General features: G+C 37.7%; 1 protein-coding gene across 10 annotated transcripts in view; it reads left to right on the plus strand.

Annotated features, from left to right (window-relative positions):
* LOC126375467 (uncharacterized) overlaps window positions 1-20,410 on the plus strand; it is a 442,481-nt gene that overhangs the window by 293,442 nt on the left and 128,629 nt on the right. For 2 of the 10 annotated variants that reach the window (XM_050022405.1, XM_050022406.1), the window contains exon 5: window positions 7,376-7,438. The exons of 7 other annotated variants lie outside the window; for them this stretch is intronic. The gene's annotated coding sequence lies outside the window, so the exon portion shown is untranslated. The remainder of the gene's footprint in view (window positions 1-7,375; window positions 7,439-20,410) is intronic. One more of the 10 variants, XM_050022411.1, reaches the window with a different exon arrangement.

A 20,410-nucleotide genomic window follows, 5' to 3' on the forward strand; every position in this document is an offset into this window, starting at 1 on the left:
ACACATAAACAGCCTAAATACGTCCCACTGCTGGGCACAGGCCTCTTCTCAATCAACCGGAGGGGGTATGGAGCATACTCCACCACGCTGCTCCTGTGGAGGTGTTTTTACGGCTAATAGTCGGGATCAACGGCTTAACGTGCCTTCCGAAGCACGGAATCATTTTACTTTTTCGTACAATCAGGTGATGCTAGCCTGAAAAGTCCTTACCAAACAAAGGACAGTCTCACAAAGTGATTTCATGATCACGGACCTCCAGATCGTGAGCCTAACGCTTTAACCACTAGACCACGGAAGCTGTTACATGCTATAATATTTACTTAGTTGTGATAATTCCACATGAAACTTCCTTAAGAGTTAGGTATTGAGACTTAATTCAATTTAATAATAAAATAGCTTCATTTAGTATGAACTTTCCCCTTTGAAATCTCATTTACAAAATTCAGAGTACCTACATATTGTTACGCCGAACTTTCGTAAGTTGGTATTCAATTTTAATTTCTGTTCAAGTATTTTGAGGTTTGCATTCTGCACGCTGATACTAAAACTTACTTACTTTATTAGGTACTTGAAGTACTTTCAAAATCTATTAGTAGCATAATAAATTAGTATAATAAAAAAATATTATGTTTATCATCTTCTTCTTTTAATAGCAGGTATCCTGCAAAGCTAACATGCGCATCGTGTTAAAATTATCGATCGTTACAATAAAATTTGTCGTAATCGATAAGTTTGTTTTTCTCTTAATTGTGATTTTGTTCGTATATTGACGACCATAACTAATTTATTTGAGTTCACATATTGGCACCAATCGACAAAACGACATAATCTTCTATTCTATTGTGTGGATTGTGAGGATTACTAACCTCAGCAACCCTGGTGTCAGGGTTATTTTTGAGCCGCTAAAGGCCTCCGTCATGGCTCATGTAACGATTACTCACTTACATCAGTAAGTAGTAACCGGAACCATAGGCTTAACGTGCCTTCCGAAGCACGGATCATCTTATTTTCGGACAAAACGTGATCAGCCTGTAATGTCCTAACCAAACTAGGGATCACAAAGTGTACTTTGTGATATGTCCCCACCGGGATTCAAACCCAGGACCTCCGGATCGTGAGCCTAACGCTCAACTACTGGACCACAGATAATATCCACATAAGAATCAATAAAATTCACGTTGCATATATTAGCCCTACTGAATGCCTTTGAAAGAGACTACTAGTATTCGACTTTGTAGACAACATAACTTTTTTTTTGACGTGACTTATTGTAGGTTTTGCCGCAGATGGCATTAACTACTTGGCCGGACAAATGGGGAGCGCTGAAGGCTCTCACCCGGTAAAACGTTTAAGACAACAGGTCTGAGGGTGCCCAGTTGGGCGCGAACCTCGGCTTAGGGCATCGTCTGAGAGGGAAAACATTTGAAAGAATTTATCGACCCTAGTGGGGCTATAGCGATAAGCGCTGAATGAGGGAAATCGTCGACCACGCTGGCGGGGTCGGTATCGGGGTCTTGAAGTCTTTGGTATCGCGAGCTGATTGGCTGCCTCTGTGGCTAGAGTAATCGGGTCGTCCGGATCGTATACTACTAACTTAACGTTACCTAGTAAGCAAGATAATCTACATGGTTTCAGCCTTCCTGCCAGCGCCAGCTAATCACCTGTAATTAGACTAAGCTCTGTCAGGCTATTACCTGTCTCGTTGCTTGCATTTCGAGAAAATTATCTTATCTTGCTTCTCGGGAACAAGCACGGTTTAACTGAGCGCCGGAGTTACCGTAGAAATGCTACATTTCTAACTAACGTCAAATTGATAATTAGAATTGGTAGCAAGTATGCTGCGTGAAATGTGGTGTCGGGCTTCACAGTGTAAGCGTTAGAGCGACGAATATTCCGTATTGTCTCGAATAGCATTCATTACATATTTGCGATATTAAACAGGTCATATCTTGTTATTTCTTTCACTACCAGGGGCCTTAGCAAAGTTGCAAGCGATTATGACAATCGACATAATTTAAAAAAACGACTAAGGCCCTGTGCCGAGGCTTTCCTTGCAGCTTCTTTTCCCCGGCTATTCGGGTTATAAGAAGCTGTAAGCTATTTTTATTTTTTAATATGTTTTTCTTTTTCGAAAGATTTTTTGACAACGGTACCAATACTCGTTCAAGGGGGTTAAAAACGCCGCATCGAAGCAATTCATCTAAAAAAGCAATATTGCTATTCGACATTTGTTTGCATTGCGCATTTACTTTTATATAGGTATGCGTAAATGTCAAATTGCAACATTGCTTATTTAGATGAATTTGCGTCGATGTGGGTTTTCAATACCAGTTCTGGCCAGGTGATAGCTCACGTCCGGCCAAGTAGTGAATGCCATGTGTGCTAATTTACCTTATATTCATACATACATTTACATGCAATTACATAATAAACATTACACACACACCCACACACACACACACACACACACACACACACACACACACACGCACGCACGCACGCACGTACGACCGCCCGCCCGCCCGAGCCCGCCCGCACGCACGCACGCACGCACGCACACACACACACACACACACACACACACACACACACACACACACACACACACACACACAGACACGCGTATGTATGTATAGCGACCGCGGCCTCCGCTCCGCTACCCGCTGTCATTTTCCAGATCGCTCATTTCCACAATAGAGAAGTTAGTTTACGTACCAGGAATGTAGGCTAATTTAGTTGTGTCAGATAGGGATTTATATCGCGATAAAGTTACTGATAGTTGGGTTTTCAATTAATTGATTTTGAACATCAGTTGCAATTGTGGATGTCATGTTATTCAACGTAATTATCATAGATAAACTTGGTGAAGGTCAATTTAACAGTTTTGAATATAGGTACGTCATTTCGCAAGGTGCTATCCCTAGCCATAGAGGCAGCCAATCAGCTCGCGACACCAAACACTTCAGGACCCCGATACCGACCCCGCCGGCGTGGTCGACGATTTCCCTCATTCAGCGCTTATCGCTATCGACCCACTAGGGTCGATTAATTCTTTCAAATATTTTTCCTCTCAGACGACGCCCTGAGCCGAAGTTCGCGCCCAACTGGGCACCCTCAGGCCTGTTGTCTTAAACGTTGTACCGGGTGAGAGCCTTCAGCGCTCCCCATTTGTCCGGCCAAGTAGTTAATGCCATCTGCGGCAAATCTACAATAAGTCACGTCAAAAAAAAAAAAAAAAAAGCAAGGTGCTATGGCTGAGGAGAAGAAATGACAAGAAACTGCAACAGCAACACATCTTTTATATCAATGTAGGTATACATTACAAGTCATTTAACAACTTGAGGAACACATTTAAGACTAGGCATTTTTATCATTTAGGTAATCATTAATCTCATTATAAGCTTTTTTACATAAAGTAAGCTTCACTCATGTGAAGCTTCAAAACATTATCTGGTACTTATTTTATTATAACAACGTATACTGAATTTTAAATCGTCTTTGCTTACCCCGGTAGAAAATAGGCGTGAATTTATGTATGTATGCGTCATTATCATTAGCGAGTTTTAAATATCTTTTATTTCCCCTACAGTAGAAAATTAGAAGCTTCACCCAATTTACGTTTTGCAAGCGAAAAAATACGAACTTGTAAAATAATAACTAATGCGCCCGGCGATTCGGTTAGCCGGCGAAATTATCTTATTTATAATGTACGTTTGTTCCACACGCGCCACTTAACGCCGTTCCTGGCTTCGAAAAATGTGCTTATCTTTTACCTGACTGCGGCGCAGCAAAAAGGAGGGTTATGTATTTTTATAGAGAAAATTTTAAAATATTTTTGGTTCATAGGTACAACGTGAAAGTGTCGATCAGTGATATTTTTTTGCTGATTAGATATTTATGACCTTTATAAGGGTGCATTTTTCATTTAGTGACTGTATTTTATTGTTGTTGATTTTATTGTCATTCGATCTCAGTGTGAATATCACAGCAATAAAGTACATAGATCTGGATTCGAAATCTGATACACGATTATTCAAATCTATTTTCAAATATACCTTTAGTCACTACTATTGCAGGTGCTCACAATTTATAGACCAGAGAAAGCACCTGCAGGAAAAATCTTGACGCAGGGCCCTGGACGTTCTTAAAAAAACAATATATTGTTATACAATTCAGTAATTTAGCTGCCTAATATCGGTGATTGTTAATCCCATGCATTTATAAATCTAATAATTAACGAACATGGAAATTCGCATTCGTGTGTATTCGGAATTACGATGATTGCTGAGGGACAGTAAGAAAAGAGAAGAACTGTATATATGTGTGTATGTATGTAGTAAATCGAAGACAGCAACGGGGTTACTAAAGGTCGGTAGGTCACTGCAATGCGCCGAACGGTACACAATGAAATTGTACTTCTGTTGTATGTACCTACTAAAGTGGATCACACATTTTCTGTGGACCTACAATATTCATGGATATATTACAGGATTTAGTCACAACCCTCGCCCGTAATCCCTATTGGGGTGGGCAGAGCCAGATATACAAACCCCATTCTGCTTATTTCAAAAGTCAACCTTCTAGTATAAAACTTGTAAGTTTTGGAGTCTGCGCTGATATTTGATGATTTATTGTTGCTAATTCCAGGATACACCTCCTGATTTTATTTTAAGTTATACTCGTTATTAACATATCCGCAGAAAAAGATAGGGACGGGTAATCGACAGGCATATTTTAGGCAGAAATCTTAAACTCTCTCAAACTTTTACGTAGTTTTAAGTTGACAATGTGCGTCAAATGCATGCCAGCGAGATGCCTATTTGATTCGACCGCGCATTTTTTTATTCACTTATTCAGTTTAAAATGAACAGCTGTCAATTAAGTTACTTTTTCAGACAGGTGATACAGCCTGAAATCTCCTAGTCAAACATGGGATAGTATCACAAGGTGGTATCGACAATATCCCTTTCGGTAATCGAACCCGCACCTCTAAGATCGTAAGCTCAACGCTCATAAAACTCCTACTAAAAGTGGTATTTATAAACTAATTTCAGCTGAGAGTACTCTCAAGGCCATGCTCAAGTCCCTGTTTTTATATAAGAACTGTCACATTGACATGATCTTGAGGGCAGTCTCGAAGCTGAGATTAGTTTATTTTGTCTAAATGAAAAAATGTAGGGTAGTGAGTTCTGATTTTCTGACTGAGACAAATAATCATAAAAGGTCACGATAAAAAATGCACATGAGAAAATAACTACGAGGGGAGGTCAAAAAGTTCGCGGAATGGAGGGGTTGGAGGGGGTTGGTTTGCTCGTACAGGTAGCCGCTAGTTGCACACCTCATTAACAGTATATGTACCAAGTTTGAAGCAAATCGGGTCATTAACGTTTGAACTATCGACCAGCAAACAAGTGAATCGGGAAGAACTCAGCGAATATGGAGAAAATTGAACACCGCGCCGTCATTAAGTTCCTCACCAAGCAAGGAAACACCGCTCAGACGATTTTTCAAGAGCTGTTAGCAGTTTACGCGGACTCTGCCCCTGGTAAAACCATGGTTTACAAGTGGCATAGTCTTTTCAAGCAAGGAAGAGAGTCGATTGAAGATGTCCCCCGCTCCGGACGGCCCATTGAGGCCACCACACCGGAAATCATCGAAAAAGTAGAGAAACTTGTATTAGAAGATACCCGCTTGAAGAAGAAGCAGCTTGCAGCAATGGTCGGTGTATCCAAAACAAGTATTTTAAATATCCTACATCAACATCTTGGGATGACTAAGGTCAGCGCAAGATGGGTTCCAAGAATGCTCACGCCACTTCAAAAAAGCGAGCGTGTCGAGTGTTCTCGCCAGTTTTTAGAGCTCTGTGGAGAGAATAAGGACGAAGTTATGGCCCGGATTGTTACTGGAGATGAAACCTGGGTTCACCACTATGAACCTGAGTCGAAGCAAGAGTCGATGCAGTGGCATAAAAAAGGCACACCTCCTCCAAAGAAGTTTAAGGTGTCACAATCGGCCGGAAAGATCATGGCCACTATTTTTTGGGATACAGAAGGTATTTTGCTGATTGATTATAAAGATCGTGGTTTGACTATAACGGGACATTACTACGCTTCTTTACTGGATAGATTGAAAGAGGCTATCAAGGAAAAAAGAAGAGGAAAGCTGTCAAGAGGTGTGCTCCTTTTGCACGACAACGCACCCGTCCACACGTGCCATGTTGCGACGGCTGCCATTCACCGATGCGGGTTCGAAAAATTAAACCACCCGCCTTACAGTCCAGACTTGGCCCCCAGCGATTATTATTTGTTCCCAAAAATGAAAAAGGAACTGCGTGGACGAAAATTTGGCGATGATGAAGAAGTCAAGTCTGCAATTTCGGCCTATTTTGACAGCAAAGAGAAATCTTTTTTTTATGATGGAATAAACAAATTATTTGATAGATCCGGAAAATGTGTTAAGGTTAAGGGAGAATATATTGAAAAGGAAAAATAGTTTCGTGTTTAATTTCGACCCCCTTCCCCCTCATTCCGCGAACTTTTTGACCTCCCCACGTACCTATATTCGCGCGTACTTGTTCAAATATAGACTTAAAAACATCATCAATTTTAAAACCGTTTTCGACAGCCCCTATTTGTGTTTCCTATTCCGATCCAATGCAATGAATTATTTAACATGTTTCGAAATCGATCGATAAGTCCGATTTTTAGTAAGTGATAAGGCGGTACTGGTGCTAATGGCTGTTGAAGCCAAAAAAAGAAATATTTTAAGTTATACCTGTCATTTACTTATCCGCTGAAAGGAAAGGGATTTGATAATATGACGATTCCTTAGGTGTACGTACAAACTTCTCTGGTTTTTGTTATACTTATTTGTTTATGGTCGAAATCACTTTGTGAGACTGTCCTTTGTTTGGTAAGGACTTTTCAGGCTTGAATCACCTGATTGTCTGAAAAAGTAAGATGATTCCGTGCTTCGGAGGGCACGTTAAGCCGTTGGTCCCGGCTATTAGCCGTAAAACACCTCCACCAACCCGAATTAGAGCAGCGTGGTGGAGTATGCTCCATACCCCCTCCGGTTGATTGAGGGGAGGCCTGTGCCCAGCAGTGGGATGTATATAGGCTGTTTATGTATGTATGTATGTATTTGTTTATGTGTTTTTGTATTTATGTATAGTATAATACAAAATCGCTTTTTCTGTCCCCATATCCCTATGTACGCTTAAATCTTTAAAACTACGCAACGCATTTTAATACGGTTTTTTAGTGATTCAAGAGAAAGGTTTATATGTATAATAACATCCATTACATAGTGAAGAAATACTGTTGTTTTTGAGATTTTTAATGTGATATTGTAAATAATTTCATTTTTTCCTCAGCATTGTACCCGAGCAAAGCGAAGAAACTGCAACAGCAACACATCTTTTCAAAATCAAATGTAGGTAAGGAGTAATTCATTACAAGTTGTTTAATAACTAAAGAAACACATTTAATACTAGGGGCTCTAACAGTTAGGACATGCTTTGCTGAGTCTATATCTATTATTCTTTATCAGCTAACAGATTATCACATTTATTAAAGCCACAGAATACATCTTCAATATACGCCAAGTACGTAATTTATTGCAGCTTTTTATTCCAACGAGTACAAATGTGTTTATCCTGTGTGTTTATTTTCATGTCGCCTGCGTTAATGATGGCGTTTTGTAGCGACTTGCGGAAATTGGCTGTAAAGAAGCTGCTGTTACCGCAATTACTCTCTATTACGGACTTGTAAGGGGAAAAAATTCCGTATCAAAATATTCTGTAATGGAGTTGCCAACTTTTTCAAAAAAAAATATGGAATTTTCGGAAAAATGCCGGATTTAATACAAAAAACGCGTTCCTATGTAATTTTTTTCTGACATGTCTCACAGATGGCATTATTTATTTTGCTAATTCAGCCGTACACACATACGTTTATACATTACACATTACTTTTATTATATTATTTAGACATTTTTTTGCGATTTGCCAAGACAATTATGGTACATATACTTTGATATTTTTCGTATGACAGGTGGCAACCCTAATTTGCATTATATTTGGAGGTTCATTTTACTGTAACACACATTAGCAGCTGTATCTCCGAAAGGGTATGCGCCTATTTTTAAGTCTTATGTAATAAAATAACCACAAAATAATATGGAAAATATGCACAGAAATTAAATGCTTCCAAAAATTCTAACACAGAAATTACTTATGAAACATTAAATTGTCGCAAACTGAATTCGACTTTACGAGTTTGAATAGATAATTGATATCACGTGGTTTCCAAGATTTGTGTGAGGTTAAGCAATAGACTAGCCCTTTACATGGAACTTAAACATAGCTGGCGAGGAATAGGTGTATACAAAATATACATACTGTTAGTGACAACGTAACTTTGAAGGGTGATTCAGAGCAAAGCCTGAGTTGATATCAAGTGGAATTTCCCGTCGCAAAAACACGGAACTGGAAAAAAATACACAAAAAAATTCATGAATTTTCCGACAGATATTAACTCAGGAACGTGAACTGAATCATTCCCCTCAGTATTGTATCATGACTTGATGCTATGTTATGTTTTTGTAAATGATCAGACTACCCACACAAAGTTTCATGCGCGATCCAAAGTCGACATTGTCGAAACGGAGACCAAATGGGATTGCGAATGGAATGGTTTCCGAAACTGAGCCAAGATAAACGGTGGTGGTGAGAGCAAATCTTGTTGTTTCATAAATTTTCAATTTCATACCACAGAGCGGTAGGTTTCCGCAGGCTTACAGCGTGTGGTACAAGGTATAAGATCGATAGATACAGATAAAAATATCACCAAGGCAAACAGGGAAACACATTATTTATACATCGTGAGGAAACCCACTGTGAAACTAGAGTGTTCTCAGTTGTAGAAGGAGTAACTTAGAGAAATAATTCAGCAAATTTCGTTTTCGCAATGTGTTTCAATCTTCCATAGGACCAGAAGTACAATGAGAGATATAAAAACAATATTGTTTAAAAAAAAGTAAAAATATTCTAAAAGAAATTATTAATTATTAAATTAAATTATTACACCTCCTGATAACCCTTTATGTAAAAACTGTATACATTTTGTGTACCCTAATAGTTACTTCAGCTCTATCATAACCAACAATCGTTTATTTTCTATTTAGGGTGTAACAACCACGTGGTCTAGTGGTTACCGAAGGCATACGATCTGCAGGTCCTGGGTTCAAAATATTAACCAGTACTGCTGAGATTGGTCACAATCCAGATGAAACTAGAATAACGGGCTTAAGGTATGAAAAAAAAAGAAAAATAAAAAAAAAACAAAAGAAAAATGTAGACCGTCTTTGACTTGTGCCATAAACTTTCCGAAGGATAAAGTACACACGGCCAAAGCTTGTAACAAAACCTGCATTTTCTTCGTCGGCTCGGCACATTTCATATCATCTGGTATTAGTGCATAAATTCTCAAAGGTACGGTATTGTGCTTGCTGAAGTCCCGTTGTTTCCATACGAGGTATACTGAGATCGCGAGACTTCACGTTTGAATAATAACTTTGCTTTTATAACTTTTTGAGTCGAGTTAGATTTTAAGCTGCTTATTTTTATTCTACCAGAATTTTGTATTCGTGGAAGTGGGTTGATGTAATATTTATGATCACTTTAGTAAATTGTGGCATTGGATAGGATTTGAACAAGAATAGTTATTGACTTACCTAAACATTGGATAAGACATCAAAGATCTTAATGCTCAATATTACTAAATTGGTAAATCTACTCCGGTTATCCCGATTTTAAATATTAATTTAAAGGTCTAAAATGCAACTAATCTGTAAATCTTACTTACTTTACGAGAAAGTTACTGAACTTTTAAACTTTTTTTTTTGTTTTTGCATGAACATGAGTTTATGTATGTGTATATTATATTAAAGTAAATATTTTTGTAATATAGGGTTTTTCGTAAATGTCTGCCTGCTTTGAATATATCTCGCTTTTCAATCTACACAATATTCTTTACAGAAAGTTCATCTTGCGATGAACGTACTTCTGACTAGCCGAATTGAGAATATAGTATATAGTCGTAATATAATATATTAATATATAGAATGTAGTCGTTTACTTAACTTTATGTTATGTTAAAATGCTTTATCATTGTATCTTTGTGTATGAAATCGAGTTTCTATGTGCATGTATTGTAATTTATTCTTCGAAAGAGCCATAGAAAGGGCTCACAGTATCGAGTCAAAGAATAAAATAAACAGAATTTTCAAAGAGCAAAGGTAAAAGAAAAATCTTGATTTTAACGGGAGTTGAACCGATATCTCTAGATAGTGAAGGTCCGCATCATGTCCATGCAAAGCAATTTATTTGTATCGTTATAATGCCGATTCGTGTCTAGTACGGTGGTATACAAAACAATCATCGACACAAAAAAATTTGCACACAGAAGTAACAGAATTCTGTGGATTCATTGCGTATTTCGAAAAAGAAAAAAGACAGCTGATCGCTTATTGGTTCATATTCCGCAGTGAGGCTTGACAGTCGACGAGTACCGAATACTCGATAGCGAACCAACCGTAACACCTTTTGTTCGATTTTCAATTTTTAGAAATAGAAATATCCCGCTTCTGATGATCTGTCGACTGGTCCTGACAAAAATAGACTTTTTCCACGTTTAATCAGAAAACAGAATACATAAACCCCGCAACTGATTTGACCTGAACAATAAAATGCCGGTTTTCGTGACGTATTTTCCAACGTCAACACTGCCTATTGGAGAAAAAAGGAAAATGACCGAAGCCAAAGCCACGAAGGCTTTACCTTCTCTATTTTGCGTGCAACGGAATGTTTATACTGGAATTCCATTATTTTCTTTAAAAGGTTCTTTTGTGTGCGTTGCGGTTTCATCAGTTACTGCTGGGTCTAACTCAAATGAGGGGTTTGAATTAGAAACGTGTTTCTTGGTTTTTATTTCCAGTTGATTATAATTGCTGCTGTTTTAAATTCTCTACTAGACTTGGAGTAAAATATAAGAGTGCATTTGACTGTTTTTAGCCGAGGCTTGTGGTAAAAGTCAACTTAGGGATTTAGGTGTTTTTTAAAAGGATAGTAATGGGGGGTAAATATTATTTTAAAGATTGAAACCAGGCATTGGCGGTCAGCAAAAGCCGGTGCAGGTTAAATATCACTTTACTAAATCCCGAGACGCGTTTAACAAATAAAACCTTGCTAGCTTGCTACACAGTTTGTTTAAATACCTCGAGTCCAATTGCTAGACTCGAACATACATTTCCTTTAACTGCACATAGAGATTTCTATTCCAGATTTCTAATGCTCCCAACACTCGAGTACGAACCTCTGTAAGCCATTCTGTAAGTACGTTTTGCGCAAAATTAGCAGAAAACTTCACAAATCTTAAGACCACTTGCTTTCCGATCACGTCTTGTAGTCTGATCTCATTCCATTATAGGGACCGCTGGGAAATCGCCGGCACAGGTATAAACAACTCAATTGTTGTTGGTTAGAACCGAACCAAACTGGAAATAACCGGTTCCGAGCTGGAATAACCCGTCGATAAGGAGGAATTGTTAGGGTCAAGCTTTGTGATGTTACGAAATTGGGTCTTAACGTCTTAAGCAACGGTTTATTGAATTGGTTATGATACTGTGAGGAGATAATTGGTGCGGTTTGGTTTACTATAGAAACTTAATTTGTAGTAGTAGTGTACCAGACATCAAAGAGAATAGCTGGAAGATTAGCAATATGAAATAGTATGTCTTGCCGAATTTAAAAACGGATCTGTCAAATCTTCCCTTAAAGGGCGGGTACGGTCACAAGCATTAATATGTATACACTTTGGTACCATGTCACATTAACTTTTTTGACAAATTGAACTGTAAGTCTCACTAAATGTCAAATATGTTAGTGCGACAGAGTCCTAAAGTGGGTACATTATATTGCTCATGACTGTACAGCTACAAGTAATCAAAAGACAAACTTCCTGCACATTGAATATGATGTACTTATATGACCTGACCTGTATTGGGCTGGTTTTCCGAACCTGTCAAATCTTCAGGTTAGAGATTTGACAGGTCTGGTTTTCTACAGAAGCGACTGCCTGTCTGATCTTCTAATCGGAAAAACGGGATAACGCTAGGTAGATGATGCTTACTTTACAAATTGAACTCTCCATATGCTTATTAATATTAATCAATGTATCGAATTAATCTGATCGACACGTGCATCTAGATAATGAATTCCATATAGAATTAAATTTATTAATCTCTTAAATGTCTTTATGGGTAAGATGAACTGTCTGTTAATTAATTATACGCGCGGGATCTTTGAATTCAATACACTTGTTGTAATCATTCCGTGAAATGTCATCTTTCCCTCTTTAGAGCAAAATTATAATTATTAAATCCTTTCAAGTTGATCCGTTCAGGACCTATTTGCTTTATAACGAAGTATGTACATACTACGTAGAGATGTGCTTACTGATTTCGAATGTGCACTCAACTCAATATCTATACTTTTCACAATACGCACTTCTTAAAAATATGAGTGCTTCACAAATCGAGCACTTGGCAAAATCTTAACATTTTGGAATATTTCTTTAGAATAGAGGTTAAGGTACTTACTACACAATGGTCTGAAAATCTTTGCTTTTGTGGGCTTACTGGAGTACTACGAGTAACTTTTGTTTATTGACCCCGACCTTTTAAAAAAGGCCACATCGCACATCGAAGCAATTCATGTGAGATGTAGAATTAAAAGGAATATTCTCTTTATCTTCACTCCTTTTTTTTCTCCTTCTTACAAAAAAAATGCACCTTACAATCCGACCCCAATCTAATAATAGAAAATCCTAAATTCATACCATAAAAAACCAAATCCCCATGCATTATCCTTCCATAGTAGTCTTTCTTACTTTCTATCAATCTTACGTTCCATTCTACTCACTTTCCTACATTCATTTGCTTGTTTAGGTGAATTGCTTCGATGAAGTCTTTTTCACCCCCCCTGCGAAATTCATGATCTGCGTCAAACGTATTGACTCATCGCATAACACAAATACTTTATTGCACACACAACAAATACATAATTACAAATAATACAGAAATAGAACTGCAGGCGTAGAATAAAGACTAATACCATGAATAGAACGGTAACTCTCCGCCCCGCACCAATTCGTATCGGGCGCCTACCTCACCCCCTCTGGGTCATACTTTAGTCTTAATGTAAGCCGCTAAGGAGTAAAGGGAATAGCACGAACAGTCTGTCTCACTCGCACTTACGCCTTAGGCGGAACACTTCTATGGAGTCTCACACGAGATAGTGGAGTACCACACATTTCCATACATATCAACGTAACTCGATTTTCAGCTAGTGATCTGAACCAACTCACAGAGTCGAGTCATAAATGCTTAGCACACTCTTTCTCCTCCCTAACAAAATCGGTATTAATCAATATTTAATCTTCTTCTTCTTTATTAATATTTAATTATTTCCCTAAATAGAATTAACGTGCTTTGATTAATGTAGGGTGACTTACTTAAGCTGATTTGTATAATAGATATGATGTTACTTAAGAGATAGATAGGTATACTTATTAAGTATTTTATTTATTAATAGTATAATTCGTGACTAGCGTATTCGTGCGTAGTAGGCTGAGATGTAGGCCATCTACGGGGTCCACAGGTAGCGGATAGTGGAACGGCCATCATCAGGATTAGCAGAACGTAGTGGGTAGCTCACTGGGACGGGCTAACCTATAAAATGCTACTTAGGTTCTATGACGATCTTGTGACGTAGCGAGTAGGCGCCGCTACTTGAAAAGCGCACCCCTGATGCCGGGCAGCAGCGGTATCAGTACTGGTTTGAGGCCGAGGAAATGGATTCTGGTAGGGATCTAGCTAGAACATCACCGATTGAGAAATTGGTCGGTGTACTGCGGAACGGAAGGCGATTGGGGCAACCACCGTTCTACACGCCCTATCTATGGAGTAATGGCGATTACTCCACCGACAAGAGCGCAGCTCTTAAATAAAGAGAGAGAGATAATTCGTGACTAGTCAAAAAAGACGTGACTTATTGAAGGTAATACAATTAAAATAAAAGAAAATGTTGTTGGAAATATATTTTCTTTTTATTTCATATTTTATTGTTATTACTGTCATGTAACAATATATATTTGTATAAATTAACAAATGTCAACGTATGTACACATCATCTAATTTTATTTTAAGTTATACCTGTCATTCTCTTTTCCGCTGAAAAAGAAAGGGATGGCTTAAAGGGACAGGCTTAACATTAGTGGAAAACACGTCAATTTTAGGCAGAAATTTAAAAATCCCTCCCAAAATTGTTTATTGGCCAATAACCCGACAGTTAAGGTGACAGCACACGTCAAAGGTTGCATATCAGCGAGATGCCTATTTTATTCGCCCGAGTTATTCATTCCTTTTAAAATTAAGAATTGTCAATTATCCGCCCATTTTTCTTTTCACCGGAAAAGAAAATGACGGGTGTAACTTAAAATAAAATTATGAGGGTCCTGCAGGAATCGGGGCCGTTATATAAAAACTTAGTCAATAAATAATCCGCCCCTGACTGTTCCCGGTGCAAAAGTGCAGGTGTCCATAACGCGCTGAACAGCAATGGCCAACCTTAGCCCCAAGAAAGAACCGGAGTGGGAGTCACCCGTTTTTTCCTGAGCGTAACTCTGAAATGAGGATTCTGGTCTCTGCCCCCAGTTGCCAAAGGTCTCCATAGCAACGCACACGAAATCATGCAGTGGCGTCAGTACTGCGTCTTTTCCCCTCTTCTTTGCTTCGAAAATGGAAAATTGAATTGTTGGAAATTGAATGAATGTATGAATTAATAAACACTATTTTGCACAAACAAACACAGAACACGTACGGTCACGAGCATCAATATGCATACACTTTGGTACCATGTCATTTGATTTTTTTGACAAATTTCACTGTAAGTCTCACTAAATGTCAAATATGTTAGTGTGACAGAGTCCTAAAGTGAGTACATTATATTGCTCATGGCAAAAGCGATCGACTGAGCTTTAGGTAATTGGAGGCGATACCAGTCATCACCTGTCACGTTGGTTTATTAAGCTCGGTGAAACGCCGGTACAGTTATGAGCAATATCATGTACCCACTTTAGAACCCTGTCGCACTATCATATTTGACATTTAATGAGAATTACGGTGTAATTTGTCAAAAAAGTTAATGTGACATGGTTTCAAAGTGTATGTACATATTAGTACTCGTGACCGTACTTATTAAGTACTTCACGTTGTGTTGTCTTGCTGACTACCCCTATTGGAAATATAGCCATAAGCTTATATTTATTTATTTTTCTGTACATTTCCCTCGGAAATAACTCACTTCTCGAGCGTGCAAAAATAAAAGGTATTATGAAAGATACAATAGCGAGAGTGGAATTCCGTGGTATCTGCCAACCCCAAACGAAAATAGGCGTGATCGTGTATGTAACCTCGGCAGCTACGCTCCAGTAGCGAGCGAACTAAAGACTATTAATACTATCTCCGAACTCCATACTCTTCTATCGTCTATCATGTGGGTAGTGAGGTGGAGTACCAACCTCATCAACCCTGGTGTCAGGGTTACGATTGAGCCACTAAAGGCCCCTGACATGGCTCATGTAACGAATACTTACTTACATCTGTAAGTAATTACCGGGACCGAATAAGTAAGTAGTAAACCAACGGCTTAACGTGCCTTCCGAAGCACGAATCATCTTAATTTCGGAGAATCTGGTGACCCGCCAGTAATGTCCTAACCAAACTAGGGACCACAAAGTAATTTTTGTGATATGTCCCCATCGGGAATCGAACCCGGGACCTCCGGATCGTAAGCCCAGCGCTCAACCATTGGACAACGGAGGCCGTTAACTCCATACTGACATCGATCTATTTACGTGTTCGTTAACGAAATTCACACACTTAGTTTGTTAAACTCTTGAGTTTAATAATAATTATAGTCGACTTGGGATTGTCTGTAATGTATATGTAAATTGTGAATAAATAATTACATAATTAATACTTACAGTTCCAAGTAAGTATGAACTGTACAGGGTGTTAGTGACATCGTAACGAATACTAAGGGGGATGATTCAGCTCATTATTCTGAGTTAATATCAAGTGAATTTTCCGTCGCAAAATTCATGATTTGTTTTTTAGTGTTCTATACTTTTGCGATGGAAAATTCCACTAAAAACTAACTCTGAATAATGAGCTGAATCATCCCGCTCAGTATTCGTTACGATGTCACTTATACCCCTTACAAGTACATACAGGTAGCCATACAAATAGGGATGGGTGTTAATAACGGATACTGAGGGGGATGATTCAGACCATGATTCTGAGTTGATACCAAGTGGAATTTCCTGTCGGAAAATTAATGAAATTTTTTGTGTTTTTTTTATTATTATTTTATATCACACTTTTGCGACGAAAAATTACACTTGATATCGTCTCACAATTATGGCCTGAATCATCCTTCAAAGTTTTCGTTACGATGTCACTAACATCCTGTATAAAATGGATCATGAGAAATTTGTTTCTACATTTACGCTAAGGAACCCGAAAATGATAATATTATATTGCTATTTTTATAAATAAACTCAGCTCTGAAACTGTCGATAAGCTAGAAAGTAGATGTAAGTCATAATCCATCAGTGTCCATGTCAAATAAAATATAAATAAGCATTTTTATCACAATATTATATTGCTTATAAGCTGAAGAGGGAGCTTCTCTTCCTAGGCTTTCCGTAAAAAACGATAGATTATGGTTTTTATTATTGTTATTCACAAGCATTCACAAGACCGACACGAAGACCACCAATGAAATAGAAGGATGTCGATAGCCCAAGATCGTGGGAAGTGGAAAAAAATGGAAGAGGCCTACGTCCAAAATTAGACATGAATTTAGGCTGATATAGATAGATAGACCTACACTTGCATCTAAACTTTCGTATGGAGTATTGAAAATAATTTAAAAACTAAACAAAAAAATACTTGAATTTTATATTATATCTTTTATTCTAAACTAACAATGTAATTTAATAACTTTTGACACGGTCTTACGACTCTATGTTTGCATACCAACTAATTTGGTTAAATGTGTAGGTAATAATGTACGTATAAAAATATTATGACATCTGTATTCGCAGATTTAAAGCAAATAAAGATTTCATTTCATTTTATTTCAAAGATTTCATTTCATTTCAATTAAACGACGGAAAATTCCACTTGATATCAACTTAGGATCATGGTCTGAATCGTCCCTCAACCTGGAAGAAATTGCTATTTAGCAATAAGGTCGCCGATTGTACTACTCTTATCACATTTGTAATTGTTTTTAGTGTTGTGTTTATATGTGCAGTAAAGCGTTTTTGTATTGTATTGGCTTTCCAGGTCACATTCTCCAAAAAAAGTATAGATAAAAGTAAAGATTTGTTTTTGGGTATAAACGATGACCCTTGTTATTACACCCAGGCTTTACATCTTCCACCCATTGTTATTCTGATCAAAATAAAAAGAAACAATATAGGTAGCAACATAATTCTGTATATATCTGATCCGAATATCAGAAAACTCTGCCAATAAAGTACCCGATGAATGAGAAAATAGGTAAAATATCACGTTCAAAAGTAAAAGTTTTTTAGGAACGTGGCGTGTATTATCAATCAATCAATCAATCAATAATACTTTATTGCACAACGACATATACACAGGACATAAACATACAATAAAAATAAGCACAATATGTGGCCTTATTGCTAAACAGCAATTTCTGCAACAGCAACCTTAGGGTAATTATCCCTCATTAGAAATTAGATCTTGGTACCTCGAGTTATAAAATCAGATAGTAAGCATACCAGTCTACTAAAAGCTACAATTTCTCATTTATTCAGCATAAACTTTAGTTCAAACGCTTCCTTATCATGCGGTGTAAGTGAAACTTGGTTCCTAATGAAGATAGCATTAATTGCGAAAAGCTTAAGGCACACGGTACATGAGTCTATAATGTTGAAATAAGGTATAGTGGTGTTAATGAAGGTTTTCACTTCTAATTTGCCAGTGACAGCAATTCATCTAATAAAGCAATATTGCTATTTGACATTTGTTCGCATTGCGCACTTACTTTTATATGCGCAAATGTCAAATTACGATATTGCTTTCTTAGATGAATTGCTTCGATGTGGCCATTTTAACCCCCCAGGTTCATGGTTCAAAAGAACAGCCTTTTAAATGGTGAACTTTGAGATCCCCTGACAGAAAAACGGACAGACGCAAAAACGGTTTAGGGGTAGTAGTAAACCGGAAAAAGAACTTTAAATATTTTTTTCTTTGGTACTTATAAAACAAATGAAACATTTATTTTATTTGATCGATTTTTTTATTTGCTCCATTCAAGATTTTTCTGACATTGAATGATATGAAAAAAGACTCCTACAAAAGAAAAAAAAACATCAAAATCGAACCTGTTTCTGGCAAATTAGGAGTTAGTTAGGAAGCTTCGTCTTTATTGACTCCAGTATTTAAATCCATATTTTTTGGAATAAAAAAAATACGTGATCGTCTCCACTAGTATTCCTTTTTTATATTTGGACACCGCTTGGACACTCTATACAAAAATCACGTTCTAACCGAGCCACCTTCCCACGTGCGTGCGTGAGCGAGACAGACAATCTGCGCACCTTAAATAGACTAAAGCGGCTCCCTGGAAAAGTAAGATGATTTCGTGTTTCGGACGGCACGTGAAGCCGTCGGTCTCGGCTATCAGCTGTAAAACATATCTACAAGAGCAGCGTGGTGGAGTATGGGAGCCAAGTGTCTTGCAGTGAGACATAGTGTGTTATGTCGTGCACTGAGTACTTAGACGTCGCAATGCGTCGTGTGGCAAATCGTTGTGATTTAACCGTGTGGGCTCTCCCTAAGCGTATACGAATCCTTATAACACATCTACCGTAGAATCAATTTGCTGTACTTGCATTGAAGGAAGGTTTTCTGTTATCAACATCGGTGTAAACTTACCCAAAGTTTGTTTAGAATCCTCCCTTCCTGGTGAAATTTTCTACGGAGTAAACAAATTACTTAAAAAGTTTGGACTTAATGCGTTTTCACACTACTCCGATTCTTATCCGATCCGAGTCCGTCAAGTAACGGATGTGAAGTCGCCGTAGAACTATTTGTATGCTACCTTAACGTACGATCACGAGTACTAATATGAATACACTTTGAAACTATGTCACATTAACTTTTTGGACAAATTAAACCGGAAGTCTAATTAAATGTCAAATATGATAGTGCGACAGGGTTCTAAAGAGGGTACATGATATTGCTCATGACTGTACTATATTCGATATCTGTAAGTAATTTTCCCAGTATCCGTCATTCAAAGACGTTTTTTTTTTAAAGTTTCGACAACTCGTTGGAAGCTTTTTATAAAACCTTAACTTGATTATTCTAATTTAACACGTTCTTTCAAACGGAATGGAACTTTAGAATTGATTTGCTTAAAATTATTTTCAGTTCCGTACTTGTATCCCCGAACCGGTATACAGAGTGTTGGGGACACCGTACCAAATACTGAGGGGAATGATTCAGTTCATGTTTCGGAGTTAATATCAAGTGGAATTTCCAGTCGGAAAATTAATTAAAATAATTGTTTTTTTCTTTATTTTTTACTTTTCTAATTAACTCAAAAACACGGTTTAAATCATTCCCCTCAGTATTTGGTGTACATCCTGTACAAAACGGCCAGTGTGGTCTAGTGGTGAGCGTTGCGCTCACGATCCGGAGATTCCGGAGGTTCCGGGTGAGTCACCCATTCTTCAAACTGGGCTGTCACAAATTATTGATGATGATGATGAACTTAATTAGAACAATGTTTTTATGTGCCTGTATAATAGCTACATAGTAGCTTGATCACATTTTTCTTTATCTATTATACGTTCTCTGCAGCTCCCTCTGTCTCTTGATAGCGGTCTAGTAATATTATTTTAGATCGATCTAATTCTGTCTTCGTTCCGTTCACTGCTTTGACCCATTCTGTCTTAAATTGGTTTTCTATTCCGCCTTTGTTCACTTGCCCATTGAGGATAATAGCTTAGAATTCTAGTCTAGAATAATAATTGTTTGGTAATCGTCTGCCAGGCGTCCGGTACAAAAATACGAGGATTTTTTAAGTTTCCTCATTTTAGGGTTCCGAACCTCAAAAGAAAAAACGGAACCCTTAATTTTCTTGTCCGTCCGTCTGAGAAAACACTTTTTTTACTTCCCTTTAAAAACTCGAAAACTTAAAATAATATCATTCATTGAGACTATTAGCTACTACTTACTTCAA

This window comes from Pectinophora gossypiella, chromosome 19, assembly GCF_024362695.1.
Source record: "Pectinophora gossypiella chromosome 19, ilPecGoss1.1, whole genome shotgun sequence".
Taxonomy (NCBI): domain Eukaryota; kingdom Metazoa; phylum Arthropoda; class Insecta; order Lepidoptera; family Gelechiidae; genus Pectinophora; species Pectinophora gossypiella.